This window comes from Centropristis striata, chromosome 12, assembly GCF_030273125.1.
Source record: "Centropristis striata isolate RG_2023a ecotype Rhode Island chromosome 12, C.striata_1.0, whole genome shotgun sequence".
Classification (NCBI taxonomy): Eukaryota; Metazoa; Chordata; class Actinopteri; order Perciformes; family Serranidae; genus Centropristis; species Centropristis striata.
The window spans coordinates 19,079,331-19,088,028 of NC_081528.1; the positions used below are offsets into that span (position 1 = coordinate 19,079,331).

The 8,698-nt window shown below is 42.6% G+C and overlaps 1 long non-coding RNA gene across 1 annotated transcript; it reads right to left on the bottom strand.

The window, feature by feature from the left end:
- Positions 1–3,041: 3,041 nt before the first annotated feature.
- On the bottom strand, positions 3,042–8,018 carry LOC131981955 (uncharacterized). Its single transcript, XR_009395329.1, has 5 exons — positions 7,465–8,018; positions 5,945–5,971; positions 4,975–5,058; positions 4,072–4,512; positions 3,042–3,919 (listed from the first exon to the last, which is right to left on the bottom strand). It is a non-coding gene; the product is annotated as an uncharacterized LOC131981955 (long non-coding RNA).
- Between the last annotated feature and the right edge of the window lie 680 nt (positions 8,019–8,698).

An 8,698-nucleotide genomic window follows, 5' to 3' on the forward strand; every position in this document is an offset into this window, starting at 1 on the left:
ACCGGCGACTGCCACCGAGACCATGCGAACCGGCGACTGTGTCGCTGAGAGACCATGTGAACCGGTGACTCTGTCGCTGAGACCATGTGAACCAGTAACTCTCCTGCTAAGACCATGCGAACCGGTGACTGCCACTGAGACCATGAGAACCGGCGACTGCTACTGAGACCATGCGAACCGGCGACTGCCACCGAGACCATGCGAACCGGCGACTGTGTCGCTGAGAGACCATGTGAACCGGTGACTCTGTCGCTGAGACCATGTGAACCAGTAACTCTGCCGCTGAGACCATGTGAAGCAGTAACTTTGTCGCTGAGACCATGTGAACCAGTAACTCTGCCTCTGAGACCATGCAAACCAGAAACTCTCCTGCTAAGACCATGCGAACCGGTGACTGCCACTGAGACCATGAGAACCTGCGACTGCTACTGAGACCATGCGAACCGGTGACTGCCACCGAGACCATGCGAACCGGCGACTGTGTCGCTGAGAGACCATGTGAACCGGTGACTCTGTCGCTGAGACCATGTGAACCAGTAACTCTGTCGCTGAGACCATGTGAACCAGTAACTCTACCTCTGAGACCATGCAAACCAGTAACTCTGCCGCTGAGACCATGCGAACCGGCGACTGCCACTGAGACCATGCAAACCTGCGACTGCTACCGAGACCATGCGAACCGGCGACTGCCACCGAGACCATGCGAACCGGCGACTGTGTTGCTGAGAGACCATGTGAACCGGTGACTCTGTCGCTGAGACCATGTGAACCAGTAACTCTCCTGCTAAGACCATGCGAACCGGCGACTGCCACTGAGACCATGAGAACCGGCGACTGCTACTGAGACCATGCGAACCGGTGACTGCCACCGAGACCATGCGAACCGGCGACTGTGTCGCTGAGAGACCATGTGAACCGGTGACTCTGTCGCTGAGACCATGTGAACCAGTAACTCTGCCGCTGAGACCATGTGAACCAGTAACTTTGTCGCTGAGACCATGCAAACCAGTAACTCTCCTGCTAAGACCATGCAAACCGGCGACTGCCACTGAGACCATGAGAACCTGCGACTGCTACTGAGACCATGCGAACCGGCGACTGCCACCGAGACCATGCGAACCGGCGACTGTGTCGCTGAGAGACCATGTGAACCGGTGACTCTGTCGCTGAGACCATGTGAACCAGTAACTCTGCCGCTAAGACCATGTGAACCAGTAACTTTGTCGCTGAGACCATGTGAACCAGTAACTCTGCCTCTTAGACCATGCCAACCAGTAACTCTGCCACTAAGACCATGCGAACCGGCGACTGCCACTGAGACCATGAGAACCTGCGACTGCCACTGAGACCATGCGAACCGGCGACTGCCACCGAGACCATGCGAACCGGCGACTGTGTCGCTGAGAGACCATGTGAACCGGTGACTCTGTCGCTGAGACCATGTGAACCAGTAACTCTGCCGCTGAGACCATGTGAAGCAGTAACTTTGTCGCTGAGACCATGTGAACCAGTAACTCTGCCTCTGAGACCATGCAAACCAGAAACTCTCCTGCTAAGACCATGCGAACCGGTGACTGCTACTGAGACCATGAGAACCTGCGACTGCTACTGAGACCATGCGAACCGGCGACTGCCACCGAGACCATGCGAACCGGCGACTGTGTCGCTGAGAGACCATGTGAACCGGTGACTCTGTCGCTGAGACCATGTGAACCAGTAACTCTGCCGCTGAGACCATGTGAAGCAGTAACTTTGTCGCTGAGACCATGTGAACCAGTAACTCTGCCTCTGAGACCATGCAAACCAGAAACTCTCCTGCTAAGACCATGCGAACCGGTGACTGCCACTGAGACCATGAGAACCTGCGACTGCTACTGAGACCATGCGAACCGGTGACTGCCACCGAGACCATGCGAACCGGCGACTCTGTCGCTGAGAGACCATGTGAACCGGTGACTCTGTCGCTGAGACCATGTGAACCAGTAACTCTGCCGCTGAGACCATGTGAACCAGTAACTTTGTCGCTGAGACCATGTGAACCAGTAACTCTACCTCTGAGACCATGCAAACCAGTAACTCTGCCGCTAAGACCATGCGAACCGGCGACTGCCACTGAGACCATGCAAACCTGCGACTGCTACCAAGACCATGCGAACCGGCGACTGCCACCGAGACCATGCGAACCGGCGACTGTGTCGCTGAGAGACCATGTGAACCGGTGACTCTGTCGCTGAGACCATGTGAACCAGTAACTCTCCTGCTAAGACCATGCGAACCGGCGACTGCCACTGAGACCATGAGAACCGGCGACTGCTACTGAGACCATGCGAACCGGCGACTGCCACCGAGACCATGCGAACCGGCGACTGTGTCGCTGAGAGACCATGTGAACCGGTGACTCTGTCGCTGAGACCATGTGAACCAGTAACTCTGCCGCTGAGACCATGTGAACCAGTAACTTTGTCGCTGAGACCATGCAAACCAGTAACTCTCCTGCTAAGACCATGCGAACCGGCGACTGCCACTGAGACCATGAGAACCTGCGACTGCTACTGAGACCATGCGAACCGGCGACTGCCACCGAGACCATGCGAACCGGCGACTGTGTCGCTGAGAGACCATGTGAACCGGTGACTCTGTCGCTGAGACCATGTGAACCAGTAACTCTGCCGCTGAGACCATGTGAAGCAGTAACTTGGTCGCTGAGACCATGTGAACCAGTAACTCTGCCTCTGAGACCATGCAAACCAGAAACTCTCCTGCTAAGACCATGCGAACCGGTGACTGCCACTGAGACCATGAGAACCTGCGACTGCTACTGAGACCATGCGAACCGGCGACTGCCACCGAGACCATGCGAACCGGCGACTGTGTCGCTGAGAGACCATGTGAACCGGTGACTCTGTCGCTGAGACCATGTGAACCAGTAACTCTGCCGCTGAGACCATGTGAAGCAGTAACTTTGTTGCTGAGACCATGTGAACCAGTAACTCTGCCTCTGAGACCATGCAAACTAGTAACTCTGCCGCTAAGACCATGCGAACCTGCGACTGCCACTGACGCTGAGAGACCATGTGAACAATTTACATAATTTCATATGAAAAATACTATATAGTATCAATTTCTTTAAATGAGACTAGAATTTAAAGTAAAAAAAATTAATATTTCACCTGAAATTAATATATTATTAATGCGGGCTTATTAAGGATATTTAACCCATCATTTCAGGACTGTCAATAATTTTTCATTTTATCCAATGAGACTTGAAGTTTATTATTGTGTTTGTGGTAATCTACATTTGAATGTCATTATAGTTATGTTTTAGAAGATAAAACTGATGTTAATTGCAAAATGAATGTCATTGAAAATAATGTTAATGTCATTGAAAGGCCTTGAAAATCTACCATTGCTTTTTTTGTTTGTTTGATGTGCTTCTCTCTGGTTCAGGATTTGCAAAACTATCGTAAAATTTTGAAGCAACCAAGTAGGTTGATAGTTATGTATACAGATAGCTTTCCCCTGAGACGCCGGTGTTGGTCTCTTGCATGCAATGTTTAGACTTACCCTTCCCGCCCCCTCCCCAGCAACAACAATTACAAATATCACAAAAGTTTTGTTAATCTAAAAAGTTACCATCAAGATGTAACCTCTCCTTGGATGGAAGTGTGTGCAATGGTTGGTTTAAAAAAAAAAAAGATGATGTTTAGTATGATTGACTTGCATTAAGTCATGTATTTAAATATACATTTCATGTTTGTTGAAATGGAATACAGACAATGTTTTGTGTATCACTTTGTGCAGAATTAACAATTGAAGAATTTTTTAAAAAGCTTATCTTTTCAACTGGTGAACGGGGGCAAGTGGGTCCAGAGGTCATCCAGCTGTTCTTGGACTGTGGGGGTGTCTGTATTTTCAGAACCTGATGACACACAATACCAAATGTATTCATACATTATAAATACTCAATTGTGAATTCATATTTTATTATTCAAAGGAAGTAGTTAAGACAGCAGATTGTATTATCAGGCCATGTCTGTGTCCACTGTGATGGGGAAAAAAACAAACCCATACCTTGTAGACTGGAGAAGGAGTTGTGGGTCCGTTATCCATCATCCACAGCCACTGGTTGACGGAGGTCTTTGAGGTACCCCATGGTCGGAAGTGGTTGGGCTAAGTGGGGCAAGATCTGCAAGGTCGAGACTTGTCCAACGCACTTTCTGAGCGGCATCTTGGAAGCAGTGGTCTTCCTCGTCTCACCTGGTCCTGCAATATACAATAGCCTGTACAACAATAACTCACAAAATAACACAATTGTAACAATAATATGCAACTGTAAGTGATCTGAACTAAATTAATTTGCTAACTTAACTGTCCCTAGACCAGCATAAAAAGCTAAACTATACAAACTAAATACTCTACTATAAACCTAACCTTTTCCTAACCTAAATATAAATGTGCAAAAAATATGAAAAGTTAGCTTAGTCTGTCTTGAAGATGCTGGACACAGGAAACCTGGAAAAGTCAGAAAATGCAGTGACTTCTATACTATATATTGAGGACCACATGCTGAAAAATCTGCATAATGTGAAATACAAAAAACAACAACATGGTGATGGCTTCTCAGGTTTTAGCCTACAAAATAAATAAATACAACATGTTAATGAGACAGAAATACTTAATTAGATGAGAGTTTGACCAAGCGTCAATTAATGAATGAACATTATTGTTACCAATTTTTTTTTACTAGTTACTAGTTTTTGTACTAATAATCTATTTCCCCCCCATTCTCTGATTTAAAAATAAATAAATACATGAATAATACTAATAATATTGATTATCCCAAATACACTGTTCCTTCAGATACATTTGTATATCACTATACATGACATCACAGAACAGTGGTTGAAAGTTCTTTATGAATAATAATTTCAGTCTTTCTCAACATTACAAAAGCATTTTTTTTAAATTGCTTACCTGAAAAGGTGAAGACAAACAACTGAATGCTGAAGGTCAACGAAGAACTGGATACTCAAGTCTCTTAGGTGAAGTAGTGTTTATCTAGAACAGGATGACAACCGTGAGCATTGCAGCAATGTAATAATAATGTGTAATTAATGTTTTAAATAACTGAATTAATGCATCACTTATTCATAAAAATCAGTATGAAGCTGAATATAATCATTAGAATTAAATACACACATAGCACCTGTAGAAACACAGCAAAATTTTCAGCATATGTGCCCCTCTGCATCCTTTATAGATAATATAAATTTTAACTTTCTTCATACATTTTTACGTGTTTTATTCATTTTTATAGCACCCATGGTCCTCAGGGGTCAAAAAGGACCTCATGACATTAGACTGGTTTTAGGAAAAGTAGAAAGAATATTACCAATGTTTTTTTTCACCTTTTAAGATAACTCATGACCAAAAAAAATTATATTTCATTTTCATTTTTTTTTCATTATTATTGGTCAATTTTATTCAAATATACAAATATCAAAACATAAGTTTCACAAAAAGTTGACATGACCTACTCTGTGCATTCCAATCAAGAATTATTTTTTTTCCACTATTACTATTGAAAAAAGTATCCAGGTTTTTTTTTTACTTTTTTCTCTCTTAAAATGGAGGCCTAATTTTGAATACTTGACTTAAATTGACCAATAATAAAGAAAAAATTACGAAAATTATATGTCAATCAATCAATTTCTGGGGCATGAGTTGCCTTAAATGATAAAATGATAAAAAAAAAAAAGAAAAGAAAAGTTGGTCATATTTTTTTTCTACATGTCCTAAAAACAGTCTTGTGTCATGGGATCCTTTTTGACCCCTGAGGACCATGGGTATATAGTCGACGGGAGGACCACACAAGGGTTAAAAATAATAATACATAATTTATGAAAGTAGTTTATGTTAATAACAGTCTTTGACAAACACTCACCAGTAAATAAATGGTCAAGCTGTAAATCTGTGATGTGAAAAACAGGATTAAAGCTTGCAAAGAAGATGAATATGAATGGATAGGTTGATAATTCTATTGACACCACAGCTCGATAACACCATGGTAATAGTTAGGTAATAATCTGATAATAGTGGCGAATACTTTCAAAAGCTTTCAGTGTAACAGTACCCAAATGCACCCTATACTAAATTTAAGCCATTAATGGCTATGACTCTGGTATTACAAATACACCTTATTACATAATAACCTCTATTATCAAAATAGTACTGCAGTATTAATATCAGAAGAAAACAGGATTAAAGCCTACAACGAAAATGCTTCACAGCACCACTTGAGGCCACACACACATGAATTAATCCAAAGCTATTTAAGCCTACATTTTCAACTTCCAATAAATCCCTCTCTCCCTCTCTCACACACACACACACACACACACACACACAGAGTACATTAATATTAGTCACAGGAACACATACTTCAGGTACCAGTTGACATGACAAATTGGAAAAAAGAAATGGTAATAGTTTGGGTAATAGTCTGCTAACAGTAGTGAGTAACATTGACATTGACACAATGTAAATTTTAAATAGTGAAGTAAACTACCAGTTCATCATTACAGTACATGTTTACAGCCCTTACTCCATGGTTAAATGTATATCCCCATGATTATCTTTTCTTTTTAACCTCTCATTACCAAGTGACATGAGTTTCAGTTTAATATTATCCAAATACACCGAATGTTCAAATTTAGCCATTGATGAGTATGACATTGGTATTACTATTACACCTTATTACATAAGAATACTAAAACATCCTCACAAAAAACAGGACTACATTATCAAGAAGTTACCATCAAAATCCACATACAATTAGCTACATATCACAGTGAAACAAAAATTAGTCAGGCCAACATTGTACACAAACCCTACATTAAAAATGGCATTTAGACAACATTAATCAAGGAAAATAGCATAAGCTAGCAATTTTTTAGCATTATTATATTATTGTTAGCATAATGACACCTTCCCAGATAGACACAAGACAAAACACAGCAATCAAACTGTTGTGGCCTAGATTATCAACTCACAATGCATTATAAGCTGTCTGTCAGCAGCATCAAATCAGTCAAACCATGCAATGCACTCTTAGAATCATTAGTGTTTGCTAACACCAGACACATCTACTGTTATAACAACTGTTAGCATCATGGTAACTGTCACATGGAGTAACTGTGAAGATATTCTGCCGACGGACCATGTATAAATTGCTTCGACGTGATGCTAAAGCTAGCTCGCTAGAGAGCGCTAGCTCAGACCTAAGACCAGTAGCCGCGAATAAATTAGCAAAATAAAATCACAAACATCGTCCAAATGAAACTCAAATAACTTGCAACTACATTTCACAAAAATTTCGATAGTAGTTTAAAAGTTCAAATATGAAAATGCTAACATTATAAGGCACAATTGTAACGGTAGTATGCTAGTAGTATGTCTTCTTACCTCAGACGAAAAGCCAGAGAGGCCAGTCCCGCCAGGTTTGATGTAAATCCGACAGGATTTACGTCAAAGCCAAAACACAAGGAGCCAATCAGATTCGCCCCATAACTGTGCTCCAATCCAGTGATTCCCAACAGCTGTTCCGCGGCACACAAGTGTGCCGTAAGAAATCACCAGGTGTGCCGTGGAAGCGGCGTGAAGTGAGAGGCAGAACAATTAAATGCTCTTCCAACAGAGTGCAGTGTATCAGTGAATCTCGCGAATTCACGCGTAATCAAGCGATATAACCGGAAGAGAATCAACATCTCATTAATGACTGGAGACAAATCCAGGGACTCTGTTATCCAGTGATAACAGAGTTCTGCTCTATGAAATCTTCCTCCGGAAAATGCTAAGTACAGACGCTGGAGTGTTTTTAATTTCACCGCCGTTATAACCGGAGCTCTACTGAGCGCACAACACTCAGTACAGTACAGCGGCATCAATCCACCGCAGTGACAGACAGGCAGTGAGACAGGTCAAGTTGAGTCAGCAGGTATTAAGTCATCAACTATGTCCATACTCCAAAACAAACCGTATACACAAACACAATAATTGAAACGTAGCTGTCCGACTCTGTCCCTCTGTGAGCCTCTTATTAAACACACATTTAACCTCAAACAGCAGCCCTCATAAATACCCTCACCACTCTGAGCCTAAACATGAACATATCTGCAGCTCAGGATTGGTCTGAAATGACTGCCAAAATGAAAAAGTAACCACAATGATATTTTAAAAAAGCACCTGTCTTAAAACCCAAATAATTCCACATCAACATCATTTAATTCCTTAGCCAGAGGAGCTCATCACAGCTGATGCAAACCTCTAAAGAAATGATTATTTTTACTTATCATTTCTTACCGTGACTCCACGTTCTCCACGTCAGTCAGTCAGGTTATCCTAAATTCCGCGACCTCCCTCACCACATCTTGCAGGCTATATCATTGTGATGAGTGCAGTTTAGCATGCGCTATTTCTTTACTTGGCCTTCAAATGCGTCTCCATGTGTAGTGGCAGATTTTAAAAATAAAAAAAGCTTCGCCAACACGAACCAAAACAATGCACAATCATTTACTTTTGGAAAAATATTTTACTCAACAGAAGTATTGACAGTCGCTAGCTAAAAAAAGAAAAACACTTGAGGCTGACCTTAGATCACATGGGTTCCTTTGACCCTTGAACCCCGTGTTCCGTTAAG